The sequence below is a fragment of the Hyperolius riggenbachi genome, chromosome 5 (assembly GCF_040937935.1).
Source record: "Hyperolius riggenbachi isolate aHypRig1 chromosome 5, aHypRig1.pri, whole genome shotgun sequence".
In the NCBI taxonomy this organism is placed as follows: Eukaryota; Metazoa; Chordata; class Amphibia; order Anura; family Hyperoliidae; genus Hyperolius; species Hyperolius riggenbachi.
In genome coordinates this window covers 48,022,400-48,049,755 of record NC_090650.1, presented here as the reverse complement: position 1 = coordinate 48,049,755, position 27,356 = coordinate 48,022,400, and the positions used below count along the sequence as shown (strand labels likewise).

General features: G+C 42.5%; 1 long non-coding RNA gene across 1 annotated transcript; it reads left to right on the top strand.

The window, feature by feature from the left end:
- The first annotated feature begins 808 nt into the window (after nt 1-808).
- Nucleotides 809-25,979, top strand: LOC137519599 (uncharacterized). The gene is made up of 3 exons (XR_011021027.1): nt 809-877; nt 3,485-3,571; nt 25,710-25,979. It is a non-coding gene; the product is annotated as an uncharacterized lncRNA (long non-coding RNA).
- The last annotated feature ends 1,377 nt before the right edge of the window (nt 25,980-27,356 follow it).

Sequence of the window (27,356 nt, the reverse complement as noted above, 5' to 3'; positions counted from 1 at the left end):
CGGGAGCGCGGACAGCGTCGGGAACGCGGAAAGTACGTGTTTCTCCGTCCCTGGTTTTTAAAGGATGGAAAAAGGGGCGGAGAAATACGTACGCGCGGGGGTAAAGTGGTTAAACATCCTTCTAAAATAGTGTGAAAACTTTTTTAAAAAAATGAATGGTTTCATCAAAGCAACACGTAATCCTCAATGTATGTAAACACTGATGGATGACTGACTGGGAGGCTAATCCATTTGTTATGCTGGGAATACACAGTAAGATTCTGGTGCTCGATTCCGCGCCCGATCATTTTTGCCGCTCGATTCTGGGGGCGATTCTCTTATCTTCCGCTTGTTTTTCTTATCTTTTTCCATTGTCCGCCATGCAGAATGAGCGTGGAAACGATCGGGCGCTTGATCGGACATGTCGGAAATGATGTATCAAGCCATCTAAATGGCTCAGAATCTTACCGTGTATTCCCAGCATAAGGGGTGTTGTTTTTTTTTACTTTCATTTCACAAACATAACTCCTGCCTACCTAGTTTTCAGTGGTGTCAGGAATGGCCGTTACAGCTGTTATAATAAGGCTGAGCTCTACTGAGCTCCTTGGTATGTGTTTATATTGTTGCCAGGCAACTAGACTCTAATTGAATCGGAATCGGACAAAGAATCGTTTGGTGTAGATGGGGCTGATTCTGGCTGATTCTCCCAGCAGCTGATAACAGATGACTCTCTGCACAGATGACTCTCTGCACAGACTGGGAGTCTGGTTGCCTGGCAACAATGTACGGAGGAGCTCAGTGGAGCTCAGCCTTATTATAACAGCTTTTGCTAGAAGAAAAACGCACGGACTCTGGCACTCCACAAGAATTTTCTCTTTATTAAAGCCACATAGCACAGGTACAGAAGAAAGCCCCTCTGCCTTTTTTTTTACAGCTGTTTCATGTGAATGTCACCCGTTATGTTATTATAACAGCTATAACAGTGATTCCTGACAGCAATGGATTACACCACTGAAAACTAGGTAGGCAGGAGTTAGGTTTTTGAAATGAAAGTAAAAAAAAACACCCCTAACAAATGGATTAGCCTCCCAGTCCATCATCCGTCAGTGTTTACATACACTGAGGATTACATGTTGCTTTGATGAAACCATTCATTTTTTAAAAAAAAAAACTTTTCACACTATTTTAGAAGGATGTTTAATAGTTTATGCATAAACCACTTTTTATTTTTTTCTTCATTTGTAAAAGAGGTCCTTTAAAGCTACAGTTTTTACTAAATATCTATAGCACCAATTCACAGGTCCTCAAATCCTTGTCAGCTTCCTGCTCGCTCCACCCTCCTGACCCCCACTCCTCCAAAATGGAAAAAACAAAACCTGTTATGTTATATACATAGACATATGACTATGGTAGGGATTAGATTGTGAGCCCCTCTGATAAGACAATATACTCTGAACAGCGCTGCGGAAGATGTCGGCGCTATATAAAAACTAAATAATATTAATACCTGGCTGATGATATTGGAGTGGCTTGAGGTGTGATAAAGGCATGGATGGATGTGTGATGAAGGTGTGGCTGGAGGTGTGATAAAGGCATAGCAGGAGGTGGAATGAAGGTGTGGCTGGAGGTTTGATGGAGGCATTACTGGAGATGTGATGAAGGCCCAACTGGAGGTGTGATGAATGTGTGATGGAGGCATTACTGTAGGTGTGATGAAGGCACAGCTGGCGTTGTGATGAAGGCGTGGCCGGAGGCATGATGAAGGTATGTCTGGAGGTGTGATAAAGGTGTGGCTGGAGGTATGATAAAGGCATGGCTGGAGCTGTAATAAAAGTGAGGTTGAGGTGTAATGAAGGTGTGGCTGGAGGTGTGATGGTGTGTCTGGAGGTGTGATAAAGGTGTGTTGTGAGGTATCATGAAGGCATGGCTGGAGCTGTGATGAATGTGAGGCTGGAGGTGTGATAAAGGTGTGTCTGGAGGTGTGTTGAAGATGTGGCTGGAGGTGTGATGGAGGCAAGGCTGGAGATGTGATGAAAGCGAGGCTGGAGGTGTGGTAAAGGTGTGACTGCAGGTGTGCTGAAGGCATGGCTAGAGGTGTGATTGAGGCATGGCTGCAGGTGTAATGTAGGCGTGGCAGGAGGTGTGATAAAGGCATTGCTGGTGGTATGATAAAGGTGTGGCTGGTGGTGTGATGAAGGTGTGATAAAGGCATGGTTGGAAAGTATGATGAAGGCACCTACGTGTGATGAAGGCACCTACGTATGATGAAGGCATAGCTGGAGGTGTGATGAAGGTGTAGCTGGAGGTGTAAAGGTATGACTGAAGGAGTGGTGGGGCAGGTCTCAAGGTTTGAATGGACCATGTCTTTTGCCCAAATGTTTGCATGAAAAAGTTGGAAAATATGCTAATAATTTTTAGAAACCCTCTTACAATAGACCTTCATCGTTAGGCCACATCTACACCCTCAAAATGAATATTGTCCCAAAATTATTTTTTATACTGCTGGCTTCCCCTGTCCATATACCTATATCCTATTTTAAATCTATCAGATTTCTCTTTTAGGGGACACATAAAATCCCACATCTGAAGTATAGCCTGCTGTGCAGACCAGAACCTTCTGTAGGGCTGGGTCTCCCTGTTATTGAGACCTACTACAAAGTATCGTTACTCAGGTGTATTGTGGACTGGTTCCACAGCAGGGACTCTAAGCAGTGGGTCTTTCTAGAAACTCAAATTATCAGGTTGGACACTTGAGCTCTGCCCTGGACCAGTAAGAGACACTGCCTCTCTATAGGTTTTTACCCTATCTGGGTGGCAGTGTTTTGTCCATTGGGATTCATTGCTCACTTCATGGCCCATCTCTAGGACCACTGACTGCTCTGTTTGACAACCTAGCCTTCCCTGCAGCAACACATGTGCCTTCATTTTAGGGCTTCAACACTACCATAGCCTTATAGGTGGTACTTTGCCAAGCCTCACTTACATTCAGATGGTGACACCCCCCCCCCCCCTAACACGTGTTGTCTACACAACAGACAACTGTAGGACTTCATTAGCTCCCTACCAGACACATTATAATCCCAAAGACCTCTTGCACCCTTTGTGGATCTATGTCTTGGCTCCCAGAGGCCTGAGCATGTCCTTTCTTTAATTTAGCAGATTGTCTTCAGCACTTCCCTTAATCCATTTAGTAGCATAAAGTATGAATAGGAAGCAGATCTTAAATGTACTATCTCTGATCAGGAATTGAAAAAAAAAACCTTATCCTTACCCACAAATCCTCCCTACTAATTAGAACTCAAGAAATACATTATAAGATCCTAACTAGGTGGTTCAGAATCCTTGCCCAGATCTGTAGGTGGTCTTCTGGGGCCTCAAATCTGTGTTGGAGGGGCGGTCAAGCGGTTGGAGGTTCCCTACATATGTGGTGGTTGTGCCACTATTATGTCCCTCACCCTCATTATGTCTCCTCTTTAAATAATGCCGCTATTGTGTGTTCCTATAGATGGTGGCACCTTTGGCAAGACAGGAAAAGGGAAGAGTACAAGGAAAAATGCTGTGATGTGTTTGACACCATCGATCAATGCAGCAGGTAATTTTATTATTCTTATTGCAAAAACTGAACATTTTTGGAAAGTTATTTTACATGCATATACAGTGGTGTGAAAAACTATTTGCCCCCTTCCTGATTTCTTATTCTTTTGCATGTTTGTCACACTTAAATGTTTCTGCTCATCAAAAACCATTAACTATTAGTCAAAGATAACATAATTGAACAGAAAATGCAGTTTTAAATGATGGTTTTTATTATTTAGTAAGAAAAAAAACTCAAAACCTACATGGAGCTGTGTGAAAAAGAAATTGCCCCCTGAACCTAATAGCTGGTTGTGCCACCCTTAGCAGCAATAACTGCAATCAAGCGTTTGCGATAACTTGCAACGAGTCTTTTACAGCGCTCTGGAGGAATTTTGGCCCACTCATCTTTGCAGAATTGTTGTAATTCAGCTTTATTTGAGGGTTTTCTAGCATGAACCGCCTTTTTAAGGTCAAGCCACAACATCTCAATAATATTCAGGTTAGGACTTTGAATGGCTGAAGAAAAACAAAATGAAGACTTTGTAGTGGCCTAGTCAGAGGTGGATTTGCTGGTGTGTTTTGGGTCATTGTCCTGCTGCAGCACCCAAGATCGCTTTAGCTTGAGTTGACGAACAGATGGCCAGACATTCTGCTTCAGGATTTTTTGGTAGACAGTAGAATTCATGGTTCCATCTATCACAGCAAGCCTTCCAGGTCTTGAAGCAGCAAAACAACCCCAGACCATCACACTACCAACACCATATTTTACTGTTTGTTTGATGTTCTTTTGCTGAAATGCTGTGTTAATTCTACGCCAGATGTAACGGGACACGCACCATCCAAAAAGTTCAACTTTTGTCTCGTTGGTCCATAAGGTATTTTCCCAAAAGTCTTGGCAATCATTGAGATGTTTTTTAGCAAAATTGAGACGAGCCTTAATGTTCTTTTTGCTTAAAAGTGGTTTGAACCTTGGATATCTGCCATGCAGGCCGTTTTTGCCCAGTCTCTTTCTTATGGTGGAGTCGTGAACACTGACCTTAATTGAGGCAAGTGAGGCCTGCAGTTCGTTAGATGTTGTCCTGGAGTCTTTTGTGGCCTCTCGGATGAGTTTTCTCTGCGCTCTTGGGGTAATTTTGGTCGTCCGGCCACTCCTGGGAAGGTTCATCACTGTTCCATGTTTTTGCCATTTGTGGATAATGGCTCTCACTGTGGTTCGCTGGAGTCCCAAAGCTTTAGAAATGGCTTTATAACCTTTTCCAGACTGATAGATCTCAATTACAGTACTTTTGTTCTCATTTGTTCCTGAATTTATTTGGATCTTGGCATGATGTCTAGCTTTTGAGGTGCTTTTGGTCTACTTCTCGGTGTCATATAGCTCCTATTTAAGTGATTTCTTGATTGAAACAGGTGTGGCAGTAATCAGGCCTGGGGTTGACTACAGAAATTGAACTCGGGTGTGATAAACCACAGTTAAGTTATTTTTTAACAAAGGGGGCAATTACTTTTTCACACAGGGCCATGTAGATTTGGAGTTTTTTTTCTCACTAAATAATAAAAACCATCATTTGAAACTGCACTTTGTGTTTAATTATGTTATCTTTGACTAATAGTTAACGGTTTTTGATGAGCAGAAACATTTAAGTGTAACAAACATGCAAAAGAATAAGAAATCAGGAAGGGGGCAAATAGTTTTGCACACCACTGTATTTAAAAAAATTGGATTTGAAATAGATACATGATATAGAAGCTGGGTGAACGAGGGATTTAGCTGACACTATGTACTGTATAAGTATATTGTGGGGTTATAGTGTTAAAGCCACTTTTCAAAATGTTATGGGGCAGGCTGCTCTACTTTACTTCCTGTTAACTTCTGGAGAATCCTATAGACCACCCAGGACACAACACAGGAAATGAAATAAATAGCACTTCCTGGTAAATGTGTTTCTGAAGTTCATAAATGTAACACCCAACTCACCTAACAAATATATGAACAGCAGTCTCCGTCCTCCACCCACGGGCCCCATATCCTCTCCCGTAATGGATAAAACACAACAAAGCAGCGTGTATGCCAGGGAAAACCAGAGACGTTTTAAATCATTTCATAACAGAAAAGAGAAACATAATGAGAGCCATATTTTATCCTCTATTACCGAATGCATGTCTGGATCTTCCCAGGAGTCCAGCCAAAATTCCAGAGGGCTGTTTTGCAGTCAAAAGTTGCTGCCTCATACATGACGTCAGCCGGTGTTCCATAGTGTCACATTCATGGGACATTACAGGCTCATGTTATTTACATTGTTTCTATCGATGTCCCTGATTGAAAGAAACAATGGGGAATTTTCTACAAGGGCACATTTTGATTTACTACTGTTAAAGAGGAACTTTAGTGAAAAGGGGGAAAAATAAATCCATACATTGCAAAGTGAGAAGTTAAAATATAGAAGAGAAATCAAGAAATGATTGATATTCGCTTGCACATAATCATCTTTACTACTGGCAGACATGAAAAAAATGACAGACTGTACCTACTGCCATTATCTATAACCACACCTCCTAACAATACGATAGGCTAAAGGTTATTTTGTAGATATACATATGCAAGGGAAATACTGGTTGCTTTGCAGTTGGAAACAGCCATTATTTCCCACAATGCAATAAGGCTCCCACACTGTAATGTCAGGACCTAGGTGCTGACATCACACTGTGGGAGGGGTTTCACCACAATCTCAGCCATACAGATGCTCCTGATGAGCTATTCGAGGAAAGGTAATGATTTCTCATGGGAAAATGGGTATCAAGCACTGATTGGGATGAAGTTCAATCCTTTGTCACAGTACAACTTTAGTCATTTAAGCCTTTTGGACATAGGTGCTATGTCCAAAAGTCTGCTGCGCGCTCCCGCGGCAGGTCGCACGCACTCCAGCGCGCTCCCACGCTGCCAGCCCGTTAGCCCGGAGATCAATGAATGGGAACGCAGTTCCCATTCATTGATCTAAGTCCCCATTAGAACGATCGCTGGCTTCTATAAAAAAAAATGACTGAGGCCATCTTGTGGCCAAATAATAAAACTATATCTGCATACATATTTTGAATGAACAGACCTACACTTACATTTAAAATTAACTGTTTACCTCCCACACTCTCCCAAAATACCCAAGTAAAATTTTTAATAAAAAAAAAAATTACAATTGAAAAAAAACCATAAATAGTTACCTAAGGGTCTGAACTTTTTAAATATTTTACCTGTAATAACATCAACATTTTTCTAGCTTACACACAAAGCACTTACATGGGAATTTAATCATGAATGATTGCAGACACATTGCTAGAATGTAGAGGCAACAAAGTCAAGGCCGTGATTTTATGTGGAATCCACAACAAGAGATACATCTAACCCAGGTATGACTGAGACACATCTTCATACCCTTTCAGTATCAGTACTAGTGGTAGTATTGTTGTGTAGTTTTTTGTTGTTGTTTTCAACAAAAAACAGGCTTATTTTTTTTTCAGTTGTAACCAGATAAATAGGAAGTGCCACCTTCATTTAGCAGGAGAAAACTGCAGACTATAAAGTTTTATAATTTACAACTTGCTGTGACATCAGATTACCTTCCACTGAGTCAGTTCAGATAATTCACTTGAAAGGCTGGGTTTAGCTAGTTGTATAATGCTGGGCATACACGGCTCGTTTGTGTGCTGGTATCGAGCCGCTGGCCGCGGGCGCCCGGATCGATTCACTTTCGTCCCCGCGGACGCCTCCTTATCTGACGCTCGTTTCTTCAATTGTCCGCCCGCGGGGATCGAGCGCGGTATCGATCCGGTGCGGTGATCGGACACATCGGAAATTATCAATCGAGCCCTCAGCGGCTCGATTGACAAGAAACAACTCACCGTGTATGCCCAGCATTAGGTAGACATTAGCCAAGTAGTATCCCTTGTCATGATGCTGGGAATACATCATGAGATTTTTTGGCAGACAGATGGTTTGATAGATAATTTCCGACATGTCTGATCTGATTTTCGATCGTTTTTCTGATCGATTTCTCCTATAAGTGAATGAAAAACGATCGGACAGTAAATCTGCTGAAAAATCTCATCGTGTATTCCCAGCATTAGTCCTGCAACAGATTACCTGCTGAATATATTTTTACTGTTTTTATGAGAAAAAAAAATTATACTAAGTATTTAAAAAAAAAAAATCCCAAAACATTTATTTGAAGCTAGCAACGCACACACACAGCTTAGCTGACTTAAGCTCCCTGGCGTTCTGGTGCGGCTGCGCATGGTTTTTTAAACTTTTTTTTTTTAATCATGTAGCTAGCCTAGCGCTAGCTACTTGATACCCCCCTCCCAGCCGAATCCCACCCACCCTTCCGATCGCCGCCGGCGATGATGGCCGTCAGGAGATCCCATTCTGAACGGGATCTCCGTCAGGGCTTCCCCCGTCGCCATGGCGACGAACGGAACGACGTCATTGACGTCATAGGGAGTCCCGATCCACCCTTCAGCTCTGCCTGGCACTAATTGGCCAGGCAGCGCATGGGGTCTCGGGGGGGGGGGGACACTCGTTACGCGGCGGATAGCAGCGCATCGGCGGTGAGTGGCGGCGATCGTCCCCAACACGCAGCAAGCAAAGTGCTTGCTGCGTGTTTTTTTAAAAAAATTATTCAAATCGGCCCACCAGGGCCTGAGCGGCACCCTCCGGCGTCAGAACGCCAGGGAGGTTAATTGATCAACTTGCTTGAGAAAAAAGTTAGCATGCAGTGCTACTGAATATGCAATATTGCTATACGGATAATAATAATAATAATAATAAAATTATACAGTATACATCCAATCTCTTTAAAAACATTGTACAAAGTAATTGTATAATACAATAAAGTACATGGGCAAAAAACATCAAAACAGGTATTAATAACAGGTTGCCCAATGTGCATATACATAAGGTAAGACCATAAAATGGATACAGCAATATCAAGATACAAGAGAAGGAAGATCCCTGTCCATACCAGCTTACAGTCTGAGAGTTTCATTATGAATCAAGTCAGTTTATGTTTTAGCCATTACACATACTGTACAGCATAAAACTAATCCTGTAAACATGAAGGATACAAGAATTTACCGGCTTGTCCTGAATATTTGTTCACTAATAATTATTTGGTGTCAGATTGTTTTAGTATATGTACAGTAGATGTAGAAGGGAGAAACAGAATATTGATCTAGCGTTACCATTACTATTATTATGTTATTTATGTAGCAGCAACATCTCTTGTGGCACTGTGCAGAATATCTACACATCCGCGTTTGCATGTTTGTTCTTCTTGTCTTTCTTTTGTTACAAGTACCATATTTGTATGGTATACCAGGAAGCTATAAAACACTGTGTGTATGTTTGTCTATGTGTGTTTGTTGTCTGTTTTCATTAGTTTTACATTTTAATCTGTTGCAATGACTTTTTTGTTTTAATATTTCAAGGTGTCTTTATTAATTAATGATTGCCTGTGGCTTATGACATTTAACCTTTAGGTAGTATGAACTCTTTCAATTTATAACAATTAACATGTATTATTGATCGGTATTTGGAATCAATATTTGGTTATTTGGCTTAGGGCTGTGTATATGTAATTCGTTTGACCTTTGTTGCATGGTATATTGTAAATATTATATTAGAGTCTATGTTTAGGATGTTCACAGTATGGGTTTGTATGCGCCGTTGTAAAGATTTGTTTATTTAACTATATAATTGGGCAGCACGGTGGCGTAGTGGTTAACTCTCTCGCCTTGCAGCGCTGGGTCCCTGGTTCGAATCCCAGCCAGGGCACTATCTGCAAAGAGTTTGTATGTTCTCCCCGTGTCTGCGTGGGTTTCCTCCAGGCACTCCGGTTTCCTCCCACATTCCAAAAACATACGGGTAAGTTAATTGGCTCCCCCTAAAAAAAATTGGCCCTAGACTACCGTACTTACACTACATAATATAGACATATGGCAATGGTAGGGATTAGATTGTGAGCTCCTTTGAGGGACAGTTAGTGACAAGATATATATATATATATATATATATATATATATATATATATATATATATATACACTGTACAGCGCTGCGTAATATGTCAGCGCTATATAAATACTAAATAATAATAATAATAATAATAGTGGGACTGTATTTTAAGCTGGTATGTTTTTTTTCAGGAATTAATTCATTATTGTTAAACTAACTTACAAGGAGGGGTGCAGACATAAAACAGTATGGTGAATATCATTGTCAACCTCTCTCCAGATGAAGAGAAAAACAAAATATGTCTTGGTAGCCAAACATATGGTTATAAAAAGAAATTAATTGTACATAAATACATTTGATGCGGAGCAACACAGATCTACAAACACAGCCAAATTTTTCTAAGTTATGGACTCCGTTCATTAAATTTTATGTCCCCAGATCCAATCTTTTAGCTATTATGGAGCCATTCAAATATACTAAATGGTACCTTAGTAAACATATAGCTGGTACTATAGGCTTTCTGGATGTTGGAATATGAGAGTTTAACTGACAGGAAGATAATAGATCTCCAATATATTCTTTTCTCAGTAACTAGCATATCAACATGTGTGATGTTAAAGGGACAAACAAAAAAAATGAGTTTTACTCACCTGGGGCTTCCAATAGCCCGCTGCAGCTGTCCGGTGCTCTCGCCATCTCCCTCCGATCCTCCTGGCCCCGCCGGTAGCCACTTCCTGTTTCGGTGGCAGGAGCTGACAGGCTGGGGACGCGAGTGATTCTTCGCGTTCCTGGCCACAATAGCGCCATCTATGCTGCTATAGCATATATCATATACCATATAGCAGCATAGAGGGTGCTAATGTGTCTGGGAACGCGAAGAATCACTCGCGTCCCCAGCCTGTCAGCTCCTGTCACCGAAACAGGAAGTGGCTGCCAGCGGGGCCAGGAGGATTGGAGGGAGACGGCGAGGGCACCGGACAGCTGCAGGGGGCTATTGGAAGCCCTAGGTGAGTAAAACTCATTTTTTTTGTTTGACTTAAGTGTCCCTTTAATGGACAAACCATGGTAAATGTTACTTTTTGTTCATGAGACCTCATAATTTGAGTCACTTGTCTCTCTTTCAGGTAAGAACTATTCGGTCTTGTTAAAAAATTAAAAAAATGTATAGAGTATAACCAGGGCTATTATCATCTATGTCATTATTGGTTGAAACCTAAATAATACATTTCTGTAATGTGGAAATTATGATATGTAAAATTGTCTCTATATTCTGTAACCTGAATACTCTAGAATAAAAATTATCTATATAAAAAAAAAAGAATAAAATGTCTTATGGACAAAAATCTCATAAAACATTTAAATAAAAATAATTTAAATAAAATCACAATGTTGCTCAACAGAATTGTATAATAATTCCTTCGCAACAACTGAGATGCTTTGATGGGCTAGATATATTTTTAATAATATTTATTGTTATTATTATTATTATTATTGATTTACATAGCGCCGGCATCTTCTGTGGCGCTGATATTTGCAATACAGATTTAAAATATGAGAAAGTGCTCAGTTACATTTTCAAGAGCCATGCAGAGATTTTTGTGGTCGGGCCAAAAGAGACCCAACAGTACAGCGGCTCAAATGCAATTCACTTTTCTCCTTTGTTTTCTCCAATTTTATATTTTTACAGTTTTTGTCAATACAATGCTTTTTAAGCCACCAGGAAGCAAGAATATACACTGAATAAATTTGACAGTACTTTTCCACCTCCTTTTCTAATTTTTTCAATTGTAAAGTGCTGAAAAGATATTTTAACCAGATGATTAAAAATGATCTCCTAGGAAAAAACTTAGGTGATAAAGTGAATTGCATATGGGCCTGTATGTTAAATGATGCAAAATATAAAGAGAAAACAGATACAGGAGGAAAGGTAAGCATTTGGTACATTTTTATTTTCACATAATGAATAGACTGTCAACACTAGATTAATAACAATTCATTAAAGAAGTGATAAATACCACACATTTCATAGGAGAATTCTAAAAATGCTGCTTGGTGTGTGTATGCCTGAGTGTAAGTGGGGTCACATGCAGTCTTTGCTACTAGTAATCACAACTATAGTTAGGTTAGGAGCGATTTGCAATTTGTAAACTCTTGCTAATGTGATGCTATAGGTGTGATCCCACTTGAGCGATGTGATTTTATAAAAATCCCCCATAGCATTGCATTAGAACGAGCTTTTTCAAATCGCTAGTGATTAGAAATCTCTCCTAGTGGGTTTCTAGCCTGACAGAGTCAAACAGCTTGTTACTGGTGGAGAGCACACTTGTGTCTTCTCTGTCCTTCCCATGACCTCTCTGGGATCCCTTTCAGGTCTGACTTGTAAATCAAAAAATGTACACAATGAGTCTTTACAGTTCAACTGTCACCTAAAAATATGACCTGGCAATACACATACCACTGAAATAAAGCGTGTAAACACACTAAAATGAGGGTTTATTCACATTACAACTTTTTACAAACATTACAACTTTTACAAATTTTACAAAATGATGTCCCAGTTCTCTGAGCTACAAAATCTGCAATTCAACAAACAGAGCTACCTGCTTGGAAAATATTTAATATATTTTTGCTAGGACATCATCCAAGAGTTATATAGTGAGATTTCTAGGCTTTAACAATGGCATTAAAAACAACTCTTCTTAATTCAAAATCATGTAATTTCTTTATACATTAAATAGGCCTTAGCAAACTGGAACAAAATTATTTCACGTTATTCATGGAACCACCAATTTCTGGTATTGCAACAGACGACATAAGAATTAAAAAGAAGACGGATTATTTTTGTCAAATTTAGAGGTGTAACTTGGAATGATTATGAATTGAAACCACAATTATACAGACATTAGAGCTTGAAAAGCACATATATTATTTGATAACTGCCAGTGAATTGCTGTTATAGATACTTTGCAAAACAATCATAACAGGAACTTAAAAAAAACAGCAAAGACGGAACTGCCAAGTGAAGTGCAACGTAGAGGGGAAAATACCTTGCCCTTTTTTTTTAACTGAGAGATATTATTCCCTTTCATCTCTTTTTCATCTCGTTTTAGTTTCCAGCAATGTAATGATAAATGGTAAATTTCAGTTAATTAATATAGATTTCAGACTCTTTTGAATCCAAGACAATAAATACTCATTGTTTATTAAGATAACTGTTCTTATTATATTTTATTTATTGTGTTTTTCTAAAATTAACAGTCCTGCAATCTTGAGCTATGGCAGGTGGGATTTCTAAAAGAGATGAACCATGAATTTTATGTCCCCACACACATCAGGGTTCATCGGTTGATCAATACAGGTAGATTCAATCATTCTGTCCAGCTCTGTCTTAAAACTACTGGCTTCAATCAATCATTGATGTCATGATAAAAAAAGATAAATAATGATTTCTCTGAATAGGATTGAATACTTCCATACTTCAAGAAAAACTTCTTGTCTAATATATCATCTACCAAGACTTTGGATGGAAGGTGAACAGACAGACAGATAAATAGATATCAATACATTGCTGTGAATTCTATCTATCTATCTATCTATCTATCTATCTATCTATCTATGTATATATATATATATATATATATATATATATTATATATATGTATATTACAACAAATAAGGGCCTTTCAGGAATTTGGAGATCTTGCCGGTTATGTAAGTAGGTGGCTCTACAAACAAATATTAATGTTCCATTTGTAATTTTTATTATTGTTATGCTAAAAATATATAAATCAAGGCTGGTAAAATTAATACAGAAAATTAATTAATAAAGTGAAACTGAACTCTCTAAATAAAGTTCCATTTGTAGCCAATCCTCAGGACAGTCCCCAAAAAATTCAGTTCACTAGTATTGGGCCAGAAAAACCTCTTGAGACACTTCATTAGGACTTTAGCCATGGAAAAAAAAAAGAAAACTTGTATCAGAAGACTTGGGCCAGGGCCTTGGAATTGTGCAAAAATAAATAGTAGAAGTCATTGGGAACAATGGTCGTACAGAGATTTCAATTATTATGTTCTCAAGCTATGTACTTACTTTAATAGTCGTAGTTTTGGAACAATGATTGTACATGCATGCTGTTTGGCATAGTCAAGCAGCATGTGCTGTTGCATGGAGAAGGAAAGGGACTTTATGAACAGGTTCACTTTGCTGGACCTTCCTTTCAGGTTACTGCAGGGAATAATAGGCTTTGGGGGAAAGTGATCTGACGGAGCGATGGTTAGCCACGTTGAAAAACACCTCTACACACTTTAGATTTCCATCCAAAATGATCCAGAATGATAATTTCAGTCAAGGAAAACGAGTGTAGGTAGCTTTAGACCGTAATAGACACCTGGTAAGCCAGCTAGAAACCTGTTAAGCCAACCATCACAGGTCCATTACAAGGAACACAAGTAACTTAAGAGTGCACGCTGCACAACAGGACCATGCATAGCATGCGCGCTCTAATTTTATCCCACACAGCTTGTTTGCAGTAGATGTACCACTAGTTAATGAATCTATCTCTATGTACTCTGTAAAACAATGTGGAAAATGTCAGAGCTACAGTATATAGGTGCATTATAATAGTACTCACATATGTAACACTGAAGTAATAATCATATATAACCTTATAACAACCAGTGATGCAACCAATTCAGGTATTAGTTGTGCGAGTTGAGCTATGTACACCTGCCGGCACAAGTGCTCACACCGAATGTGTTTGTCTGTACATGTTGGAAGATCTCTTCTTCAGGTCTATTGTTCCTTATTCTTTGGACACAACAAAAAATGAAGCCTTAATTACGTGAGCACCTATAACCCACTGACCAAATTAGGAAGCTCACAGCAGGTCCTGGTGGCACACAATTTGTTTCTGGATGAGCAGACGTCTCAGCACCCACCAATCCCAGGAAGATATCTGCTGATCTTTGGCCACACTTTGGGAGTGATTCAGAAGAAGGCCTCAGGGGTCACAGTTACTCTCATCTATATGGAACAACCTGCTCCTCTGCATGTAATGCTGTGCAGATTGTCTCAGCCTGCAGCTAAATCACTGGGGCCTTTGTTGTCCTGGGCAATCTGTTAGAGGGAGGATGAACTTAATGAAGTGTGAATGAGGACTTAAAATCTGTTTACTTCAGCAGGGAGAAAGAAGAGGGGAGGTCATCTCTGCAGAAAATGAGGACTGCTGAGATCATTTGCAGGTCGTAAAAGGGTGTCAAATGTGACATTTTATTTACCTTAACATTCAGAGTGAGGACATCCAGATGCTGGAGAACTAAAAGTCACCCAAAGCCCTAACCACAGAATACCCAGCTGATGGCGACCCAGAACCACTAAAAAAAGTATAAGGGGCTCAAAGAGGCCGAAAAGCCCTCTTACTAAAAAGCAACACTGAATATAGTTTTACCTTCTAATGGTGCCCAGACAGGTGAAACTCGAAAAATTAGAATACTGTGCAAAAATTCATTTATTTCAGTAATTCAACTTAAAGTGAACCCGAGCTGAGGCTGAGGTTCAAAACAAGTTGTTAGCCTGAAGAGAGGGATCCTATTGAGGCTTTCCCTCACTAGTCAGCAGCCCCCCATTGTAGACGGTAGCCCCTTTCCAAATCGCGGTCTTGCAGCTCCACTTCCATATTAGTGGCCGCGCTGTAGCCGCGTGAGCCTGCCCGCTCATGCGCAGTACCACGGAGCTCCGGCTTACTGCGCATGCGTGGGCGAGCTCAGTCAGCTATTGCGCGACCATGAATAAGGAAGTGGAGCTGCGGAGGTCCCGATGTGATTAGCAATAATGCCTTGTCTCTAATCTTCCGGGGGGCACGCTCAGCATCGGGGGACAGCAGAATAGAGAGGGAAGCCTCAATAGGATCCTGATGCTTCCCTCTCTTTAGGCAAGTATCTAATTTTTTACGTACCCGAGCTTTGGTTCGGCTACACTTAAACTACTAGCCGACCGCTCCACGCCAATTGGTGTGAATGTTGCGGTAGCCCCAGGACCGCTAGCAGGAGATTGCGTGCACAGATGCACTAGGAAGGCCTTCAGTCTCGCCGCTCGGAGACTGTTAGGTGGTGAATGCGCTGTCTATAAACATTGTACAGCGCTGCGATCTACAGCAGAGCTGTACTGGGGACAGCCGTGTGACATGGCTGTCCCCCTGGGACACAGGAGAGCGATCGACTCTTATAGGCTGAAGCCTATGACAGCCGATCGCCGCTATTAGCTGGCTGGGGGAGGAAGGGAGTTTAAAGAAAAATTAAATAAATACAATTTATTTAAAAAATATTAACATAAATATTTATTTAAAAAAAAAAAATAAACATCCTGGCCAGGGGCGGCGCCAGGGGGGTGCTTGGGGGTGCTCGAGCACCCCCTAGAATTGTCCAAGCACCCCCAAAGCACCCCTTGGAGTGAACTGACTTCAGGCGTCTAAAAGACGCCAAGTCAGTTCACACAGCGGCAGCACGGAGCAGCAGGCAGGGCTACGGTAAGATGGCCGCCCGGAGCCCTGTTCTGCAGACTTCGGGCGGCCATTTTCCCGTAGCCCTGCTCTCAGTATGCAGACAGGAAGTCTCGTCGTGACGTCGGGAAGGAAGAGGATCGTGGGCGCGCGGGCGCTGCGCGCCACAAGGAGGTCGGGACAGGAGGTCAGGAAAGAAGGTCTTCTGGCTGTAGGTGAGTAAATAGGTTTTTCTTTTCTTTTTCAGGTGATGCTGATTGTGCATATTGGGGTCATATCTGCTACGGATTGTGCATATTGGGGTCATATCTGCTACGGATTGTGCATATTGGGGTCATATCTGCTACGGATTGTGCATATTGGGGTCATATCTGCTACGGATTGTGCATATTGGGGTCATTTCTGCTACCGATTGTGCATATTGGGGTCATTTCTGCTACCGATTGTGCATATTGGGGTCATTTCTGCTACCGATTGTGCATATTGGGGTCATATCTGCTACCGATTGTGCATATTGGGGTCATATCTGCTACCGATTGTGCATATTGGGGTCATATCTGCTACCGATTGTGCATATTGGGGTCATATCTGCTACCGATTGTGCATATTGGGGTCATATCTGCTACCGATTGTGCATATTGGAGTCATATCTGCTACCGATTGTGCATATTGGAGTCATATCTGCTACCGATTGTGCATATTGGGGTCATATCTGCTACCGATTGTGCATATTGGGGTCATATCTGCTATCGATTGTCCATATTGGGGTCATATCTGCTACCGATTGTGCATATTGGGGTCATAGCTGCTACCGATTGTGCATATTGGGGTCATATCTGCTACCGATTGTGCATATTGGGGTCATATCTGCTACCGATTGTGCATATTGGGGCCATATCTGCTACCGATTGTGCATATTGGGGCCATATCTGCTACCGATTGTGCATATTGGGGTCATATCTGCTACCGATTGTGCATATTGGGGTCATATCTGCTACCGATTGTGCATATTGGGGTCATATCTGCTACCGATTGTGCATATTGGAGTCATATCTGCTACCGATTGTGCATATTGGAGTCATATCTGCTACCGATTGTGCATATTGGGGTCATATCTGCTACCGATTGTGCATATTGGGGTCATATCTGCTATCGATTGTCCATATTGGGGTCATATCTGCTACCGATTGTGCATATTGGGGTCATAGCTGCTACCGATTGTGCATATTGGGGTCATATCTGCTACCGATTGTGCATATTGGGGTCATATCTGCTACCGATTGTGCATATTGGGGCCATATCTGCTACCGATTGTGCATATTGGGGCCATATCTGCTACCGATTGTGCATATTGGGGCCATATCTGATAACGATTGTGCATATTGGGGCCATATCTGATAACGATTGTGCATATTGGGGCCATATCTGATAACGATTGTGCATATTGGGGTCATATCTGCTACCGATTGTGCATATTGGAGCCATATCTGATAACGATTGTGCATATTGGGGTCATTGGACGTGTTTTTTGTTAAAATCTGCTCACATTACGTGTATTTTCTTGAGAACACCTGCACAATTATGTGAATTTTCTGGGAAAAGGGTCACCAAAACTTGGGCCCTCTGTCTTTGCGTTGCACTTTTAAAGGGAACCCGAGGTGAGAATAATATTGAGGCTGCCATATTTATCTCCTTTTAAGTAATACCAGCTGCCTGGCTGCCGTGTTGGTCCTCTGCCTCTAATTCTTTCAACCATAGACCCTGAACAAGCATGCAGCAGGTCAGGGGTTTCTGACAATATTGTCAGAACTGACAAGATTAGCTGCATGCTTGTTTCTGGTGTAATTCAGTTCACTACTACAGCCAAATAGATCAGCAGGGCTGCCAGGCAACTAAAATTGTTTAAAAGGAAATAAATATGGCAGCCACCATATCACTCTCACCCTGGGTTCACTTTAAATTACAGTTAGCCTCGCCCTCATCCGGTCATGACCACGCCCATTTTTTGCCGCGCCGCGCTTTGCGCGCCGCAGGTTGTAGCCACACCCATTTTTTGCCGCGCCGCAGGTCATCAGCTCCCCCGGAAATTGGTCCAGCACCTGCATAGCACCCCCTAAAAAAAATTCCTGGAGCCGCCACTGATCCTGGCAGGGATCAGACCCCACCAACAGAAAGCTCTGTTGGTGGGGAGGAAAGGTGCGGCTGAGTTGTGCGGCCCTGCAGCGAGGCCTTAAAGCTGCAGTGGCCTATTTGTTGAAAAATGGCCAGGTCACTAGGGGAATTTAACACTGCGGTTCTCAAGTGGTTAAAAGGTAAAACTAATATATGAAATAAGAACCCTTTGCAGGTGTTTGGAGTACGACACTTTGCCCATAGTTGCATCGTCAATCGGGCACGCTCTTGGCGGAACCGATTTTCATCTGATTCTATAATAACTATCGAATCAGATGGTTGATCGACTGAAAAGTCGGCAGATGTATGGCCACCTTAAGGTATTCCTATGGAGCCATGTCAATCCATGCCATGCACTGATGAGGAACAGAAAGTCCAAAACAGGCTGTGCCTGGCTATCAGGGGCATAAAAAGCTGATTTGCATATTCTGGAATGGTGCATCATGGAAAATCACAGTTGCTCACTTAAAGAGACTGTGACCAATAAAAAAAAACTCTGGGGGATACTTACCTCGGGAGCGGGAAGCCTCAGGGTCCCAATAAGGCTTCCCCTCCCTCTGTAGCTTGGAGGAATCCAGCGCTGGCTCAGCCAAAAGTCCCTCGACAAATCCTGACAAGTAGTGCGCCTGCGCGGCAATATTTACCTACCACGATCCTGTGCAGGCGCAGTACACTCTTTGTTTGCTCTAAGGCAGAAATAGCCGAGCCCGATCGATCCATTCTACTATGCAGACACAAAGGACTTGCGACTGCACAGTAGTGCGGATACGATCGGCCTTGGCTATTTCCACCTTAGCCCGAATGAAGAGCCTCTACTGCGCCTGCGCAGGATCATGGTAGGTAAATATTTACCTCAGCGCTGGATTGCCGGGATGGAGGAGGAAGGGGAAACCCTTGTTAGGATCCAGAGGCTCCCCCTTCCAAGGTAAGTATCCCCCAGAGGGTTTTTTTATGTTACAGATTTATCTTTAAAGTGAATGGGAACCGCATTGAAAAAAGAAATGAAGCAAATACTTACCTAAGGAGAGGGAAGGCTCTGGGTCATATAGAGCCTTCTGTCTCCTCTCTCGGTGCTCTCTATCCTGTGCTGGCTCCCCCCCCTCCCGCCCGTTTCAATCCCCCGCCAAAAGGGTATTTGGAAGTCTTCGGGAGCCGTGTCCTCCCGAACACGTGCGGCTCCATACTGCACAGGCGTGAGCGTGCAAGAGAGCGTGCTTGCACAGGCGCATTACAGGGCCGCCCTTCTTCAGGAGCACTCGGGCTCCCTGAAGACTTCTGAAGCCTCCTTCGGCCGGATAAAGGAGTATTTGACTAATTTAGTCAAATACTGCTACCAGGCGAGCCAGCACTGGAACTGGGGACCAGGAGAGGAGCAGGAAGGCTCTATAGAACCCAGAGCCTTCCCTCTCCTTGGGTAAGTATCTGTCTCATTTTTTTAAATGCGGTTTCCATTCACTTTGAGGGTGAATTATTACAGATATCTTCTGTTTTAAGAAGCCAAAACTATATTCAAAAAGCCCTCCACTCCACTTTTCTCTCATATCCCAAAAACATACTACAGTAGTAGGTAATATGCATACATGGAAAAAAAGGCGTCTGAAAATGTGGGCGCCGGATGAAGCTGCTATTAGAACATCGATAATGTTACCCATATTCTACTATCATTTCAAAGAAAATCTGTAATAAAAAAAAAAAAACCTATGGGAGATTCTTACCTCAGGAGGGGAAAGCCTCTGGATCCTAAGGAGTCTTCCCCTGTCCTCCGGTGTCCCTGCAATCCAGCGCTGCAGCCCCCCACGAACTGTGGAGAGGTAAATATTTACCTACTGCAGTCCTGCGCAGGCGTGCTAGCCGCTCCTCCTTCGGGTAAGGCAGAAATAGCTGAACCTGATTGGACTCGCTCTACTGCGCAGGTGCGAGTCCTTTTGTGCCTGTGCAGTAGAGTGGATACGATCGGGCTCGGCTATTTCCACCTTATCCGAATGAAGAGTCGCTACTGCACCTGTGCTGGATCCCGAAGAGGTAAAAATATCACAGCTTGTCAGGCTTGTCAGGGGGAGACAGCGCTGGATTCCCTGCAGCCACAGGGGATTGGGAAGCCTCATTGGGGCCCTGAGGCTTCCCCCTCCCGAGGTAAGTATCCCCAGAGGGATGTTTTTTTAAAGGACAACTGAAGTGAGAAGGATATGGAGGCTGTCATTTTTATTTCCTTTTAAGCAATACCAGTTGCCTGCCTATCCTGCTGATCCTCTGCCTCTAATACTTTTAGCCTTAGATCCTGAACAAGCATGCAGCAGATCAGGCGTTTCTGACATTATTGTCAGATCTGACAAGATTAGCTGCATGCTTGTTTCAGGTATAATTCAGACAATTCTGCAGCCAAATAGATCAACAGGGCTGGTATTGTTTAAAAAGAAATACATATGGCAGCCTTCATATTCTTTCCAATTCAGTTGTCCTTTAAAGAGACTCTGAAGCGAGAATAAAACTCGCTTTTTCTCTTATATTCAGCAGGGGAATGTATGACCCTGCTAAAAGGCCGATATCACGCGGCAGAATGGGGGTCCTTTACCCCCCAAATCCCCCCCTGCAAAATCCACGACCAACTTGGTCGTAGATTTTGCTGCTCCTGGAGGCAGAGCTAATGGCTGTAGCTCTGCCTCCATGCGCGTCTATCAGTGACGGATCTCCGCCTCTCCCCCGTCCCTCTCAATGAAGGAAGACTGAGAGGGGCGGGGAGAGGCGGCGATTAGCGCTGATAGACGCGCTGAGAGGCAGGGCTGCGGCCGTTAGCAGGAAGCGCACCCCGCACAGCACGGAGGGGATTTGGGTGGTAAAGGACCCCCGTTCTGCCGTGGGATAGCGGCGTTTTAGCAGGGGCAAACATGCCCCTGCTGAATATAAGAGAAAAGCGAGTATTATTCTCGCTTCAGACTCTCTTTAAGTACAGAGTCTCTTTAATTAACCTACCTCTCATGCTAATCTTCCTCCCTACCTACTTATAAAGCCCCCACCACACCCCAACCCCATCATACGCCTAATACTTAGGCAGAGTACACACTTATCAAAAATCAAATTTGCAAAAACACATTCTCCGTATACATAAAAGGCAATAGAGATTCGCATATCTGGCTCTTTCTGGTGTTACTAGCCAAAATATACTGGGCAGCACTATAGCCCCAATTAACAAGGTGGTTTATGTGGAGCCAAAATCACCAGCTGGCCAAGGGCGCCCAAATTCTGTGGTTTGGTAATTCAGGGCCAGGTTTGTACTATTCATCACCCTAGATCCACTTTGACTTAAACCCCTCCCTTTCCCCACACATGCAATTTGTTCCATGCAGAATCCAAAAAACACACAATTTTAAAGGTTAAATTCAAATACAATACTTAAAAAGTTCACACTACCTGTGGCACTTGACTTTGCACAAGTAGAAAACAAAACTAGTTTCAGTAGATGTTGGTCTATGTCTATGAGCTAGTCTGCATATGGAGGCCATAAAAGCCAATTTACCATCTGCATATTAAAGTTGTATGATCCACACAGATGGGTTAGGACCATCGCAGATGAATCATAGCTCTATTGCTGCCATACCAATAAAAGAGCTATAATTTATCTGCGGTGGTGCTGACCCATCTGTGTGGATCTCTGGAGTGTACTCCTTGAGGTGCTGGGGTAGGGGTCTAGCACGCCATTCAATCCATTGGGTGCTCCTTGCTGCTTTTTTGTATTATTAAAGTTGTGTGTTGATGGGCAGCTCTGAATGAAGACAAAAGTGTATACTGAAGTGCAGGTCTTGCAAAGCACCATAACAGATATTAGATTTTAGCTGGTCAGAATGATTGTTGTTGTTCACTTTAGCTGGCAGTCTGGCATCCTGTGATTGTGGGCATACTTGGCTCGGCTGAGCAGCATGTCCTGTCCTGGAGAGGGTGGAGAAGCAGGAGGCTGCATGCAGGGACAAAGCAGCCAGCCAAAAATACTTTCACGCCTTGTGCTTTGAACGGCACAGAAGAAGGAGAATGCCGGTACAGACTTCTGATCTGTCAAAACTCATAAATAATTGTGTGAGGTTTGTACAAGGTTGAGGCTGCGGGTTCCATATCTACCTTTCAGAAAAGCATAGAAACAACTCCACCTCCCTAAGCTGGTGATACAAGTTTGAATGTTCTGAAAGTTAGGTCATCCACAGGCATCCACATCTAGAGCACGTAACACTGACTGGTTTGCCCAGGATGTAGAAGATAAGGATTTGTATAAACATTTGTAGGGTTCTATATCATCAGCAGACATGGAGAAGGTGCTTGTGCAGATAAATAATTTGCCAATAAGACTTCAGCTCATAACTTACATAAGAAAAATACTTCACCCACAACGACTGGAAAAGGGAATCTAGAATAGTCTTATTTCTGCACTTATTATTATTAATTGTATTTATAAAGCGCCAACATATTACGCAGCGTTGCACAATAGATAAATGGTTGAACATACAAGGTAGGACATACAGGAAACTCACAACAAAACAAGATCATGCAAATGATTTGATAACAATACAGTGTCATAGGTCAGAATAGAGACTGTTCTAGTCCACAAGAGGGTTGATTGACAGTCATGCTGGGAATACACAGTTTGTTTTTGAGGTGATTAGATGGTTCGATAGATAATTTCAGACATTCCAAAAGGATAAGAAAAACGAGCGGAAGATAAGAGTAACGAGCGGAAGATAAGAGAATCGACCGCAGAATCAAGTGGCAAAAACAATCGAGGGGAGAATCAAGCGCCAGAAACGAATCGTGTATTCCCAGCATGAGATTGCATAATCAAGCTGGAAACACTAGGGAGGAGGGCCCTGCCAGAGGCTTACAATCTAAAGGGTGGGAGTGAAGACAATAGGTGCCTCTGTTGAGAGTGTATCCAACAGAACGTATTATGGTGCTGGTGTAGGGGGGTACGCGAGCATGAAAAGGTAAGTCTTGAGAGCTTGTTTGAAGATATTAAAGGTGGGGTCGAGTCTGATGGCTGGTGGGAGCGAGTTCCAGAGAGTGGGGGCAGCCTTAGTGAAGTCCTGCAATCGTGCATGGGACTGAGATATGCGTTGTGCAACTAGGCGCAGGTCATTGTAGGTTCGGATCCTAACTTGTCCTCTCACAAAAAGTATTTTGAACAGGCCCATGTTCAATGTTTCACCATCCCTGGGCTGCCCTTTCAGTGCAGGTGATGTCGTGAACACACTTGTAATGGGTGAAGGAGACAAGGTAGCTGTCCTGTTATGGGTGGGGAGGAGGTGTCATGGTGGCCACACTTGTTATATGAAACCCATCACATACCACCCATGGCTGTGAGGTCACCACAGGGGGAAGATGGGGAAAAGGTATCAAAGTTTCCCTGGGAGAGGGCCAACATTTGAAGCTATGCCCCTGTGCTTATGGCTTCTACTCTTTTGTAGACAACTTCAAGTGAACCTGAGGTGAGAGAATCAGAATCAGAAGCGCTTTGTTTCGCCAAGCACGGCGTGGCCGTGCCCAGAATTGGGGTTGGCACAGAGATATGACATCATGAAAGTATACAACGTTGGAAGTAAGACAACACAGATTTACGCAGACAGCAACGTTACACAGTAGTACTTATACACACTCTAGCAAAAATAGTGGTCACTGATCGGGGCAGCAACAGCCGTGGTCAGATGGCAGTCAGTAGACGGCTACAGGGGGGATAGCTTGTGGAGAGGGCAGAGTTCAAGAGTCTAACGGCCTTGGGGAAAAAAGTGTTCCTACGCCTTGTGGTCTTGGCTGGGATGGACCAGAACCTCCGGCCTGATTTGTGCCGACTGAAAAGGCTGTGGCCTGGGTGGGTGGGGTCGCCAGCGATTTTCATGGCTCTGGCTAGCAGTCTAGCGTTGTGGATGAGGTCTAAGGGGGGCAGAGGTTTCCCAATTATTCTCTCCGCTGAGCTGATGACCCTCTGAATTTTGTACTTGTCAGTAGTGGAGGAGCTAGCGTACCAGACCAGGATGGACGAGCAGAAGACCAACTCAATGGTGGCGGAGTAGAAGGATCTCAGAAGTTCCTGGGCCATACCAAACTTCTTTAGTTGGCGTAGAAAGAAGAGTCTTTGCTGCACCTTCTTCTGAGTTGAGCTGGTGTTTACTCTCCAGGTCAGGTCATCGGAGATGGTTGTGCCCAGGAGGCGGACACTAGATACCCTTGCGACTTCGGTTCCATCGATGTAGATTGGGGGTGGGTTACTAGCATGCTTCCTGAAATCAATGACCATCTCAACGGTTTTGGCTGTGTTAAGGACTAGCCTATTCTCTGTGCACCAATTGCAGACTCTGTCTACCTCCTGTCGGTAGGCTTGCTCGTCGCCCCTTACTGACAAGGCCAACGATTGTAGTATCATCTGCAAATTTGATGACTTTGACAGAATTAACAGTGGATGTGCAGTTATTGGTGTATAGAGAGATATGGAGGCTGCCATATTTGTTATCTGTTAAACAATACCAGTTGCCTGGCTGTCCTGCTGATCTATTTGGCTGCAGTAGTGTCTGAATAACACCAGAAACAAGCATGCAGCTAATCTTGGCAGATCTGACGTTAATGTCAGAAACATTTGATCTGCTGCATGTTTGTCAGGGCCCATTCACACTCGTAAACGTAATTTGTGTGGATGATTTTACTGCAAATATCACTGTACAAATTAGTGGGGTTTTTTTGCAATAGCGATTAACGCTTCAATAGCATGCTAGAAATGCTAGAAATCCATTTGCCTTACAATTACAATTTTTACGTGGATAATGTGACAGATTACCAAATATTTATATATTTTGTACTTCTATTGTATTTTTTATTACTACTTGAGAAGTGTTTATATTTCTGAAATTTCTATGTTATGTTATCATCCAACCATGCCATTTTTGGAGAGGAGTGATAGTCATGCATTGTTTTTAGTGTTTTAACATACCGGTACTTATTTCCTCAATAAAATGTAATTGTTCATTTATATTGGTTCAAATGTGTTTTTTTGCAGGGTATTAACCCTATATAAACTGTGGTAAATATCTTTCTTTTGGTTTTAATCAATAGCATGCTAATCGCGATCGCTCTTCAATCACAGCAAAATGCTGCATGCAACGCGTTTGCGATTGCCATTCATCGCGAAACACCCGCGCTCGGCGGCAATTGCGGCATTGAGATCACTGCCATATAGTTATAATTGCGCTAGCACTTTAAAAAGCAATAGTGCTTCGGGGATTAGCAGTAAACAGCCGCTAATTGCTCTAGTGTGAGTGGGCCCTAAAGGGTCTATGGCTGAAAGTATTAGAGGCAGAGAATCAGCAGGGCAGCCTCCATATCACTCTTACCTCGGGGACACTCTCACATACACACATGGTGGAATATCAGAGGTAAAAGCTGACATCATGAAGCTAATTAGCATACTTTACTTCATGAAACACTTGTTGACCTTGTGCCACCCTTGTCTTGCAGGTAAAGCATCGCCCTGACAGAGCAGCCACCTCTGCTCTCTCCTCAGCGCAGGCCGGGACATGCAGGGAAGCAGAACTTGGCTTCAGAGAGTTCTTGGAGTGCTCAGACAGCTTAGATCTATGCCTGTGGAAATGTCTGGGAACAGCTGAGAAAATAATAAAGAGCATAATTCTTCTGCCCTGTCAGCCAAGAATCCCAGGCTTCCATCCACACAGCGTTATCTGTCTACAGTATCTATCTATCTATCTATCTATCTATCTAATTATCTATCCATCCAGCATCTATCTATCTATCTATCTATCTATCTATCTATCTATGTATCTATCTAATTATCTATCTATCTAATTATCTATCTATCTATCTATCTATCTATCTAATTATCTATCTATCTATCTATCTATCTAATTATCTATCTATCTATCTATCTATCTATCTATCTATCTATCTAATTATCTATCTATCTATCTATCTATTTTTCTATCTATCTATCTCATAGCTCCCAACTGTCCCTCTTTTGGAGGGACTGTCCCTTTTTGGCAGCCCTGTCCCTCTGTCCCTCCTCATTTGTCCCTCTTTCAAGACTTTGTCTCTCTTTCTATGTAAATATATGTATTTCTCTACTAAAAAACGTGTTTGATTGACTTTATTCCCATCTTTTAAATTGATATATTTCTTATTTTCAAATGTTAAATTTGAACTAAAATAACCAGGATAGAAAGGACCAGTGTGGTTTGAATTATAAAACAACATATTTTTCTTATGAACTCTTTATGGTATGCATGACTAGGGGGTGTGTCATGGGCGTGATCAGGGGTGTGGCATGGGCGTGGCTTAACTGTCCCTCTTTCTCATCTCAAAAAATTGGGAGGTATGCTATCTATCCATGTATCTATCTATCTATCCATCCAGCATCTATTTAGCTATACAGCGTCTATCTATCAATCTATGTATCTATCCATTCAGTGTCTATCTATCTATCTATCTATCTATCTATCTATCTATCTATCTATCTATCTATACAGTGTCTATCTATCATTATTTAGCATCTTCTCTCAACTGCCTGAGGGCTAGTTCTCACTCGGCGTTCGGAGCGCCGCTAACCCGCGATTAAATTCTCAAGATTCTTGCGTGATTTGCACTTGTGATTCCTGTTCAACAGAACGAGAATCACAGAGCAATCGCCCCTTGTTTGCGATTAATCAAAATCGCAACCGCTGCAGTGTGAATGTATCCATAGGGATACATTGTAGCAGGTCTTGGCTGGTCACCGAGGATCAGCAAAGCACTGAATAATCGCCCCAGTGTGAACCAGCCCTGACACATGTTTTATGGATGCATCTCCCACAGTTCAGGGTCAAGGAAGATGCATCTGTCACCCAGAGCATTGTGGGAGAGCATTCTGGGACCATCGGTCACATGGATCTTGTAGATTGCACATATTTCATTGGCTCTGAGGGAGCTACCTTTGGTCATTAAACACGTGTCAGGCAGTTGACAGAGAACTGCTCTTGGAATCACATACAATCTGCATTGTTGAGTAAAAACAGAAGAATATGGACTATTAGCGATGCAATAAACATGAGGTTATTTCAAGACTTTTTTTTTAAATTTGTTGTGCTCCATTAAATACCCAATAATATTGTATCT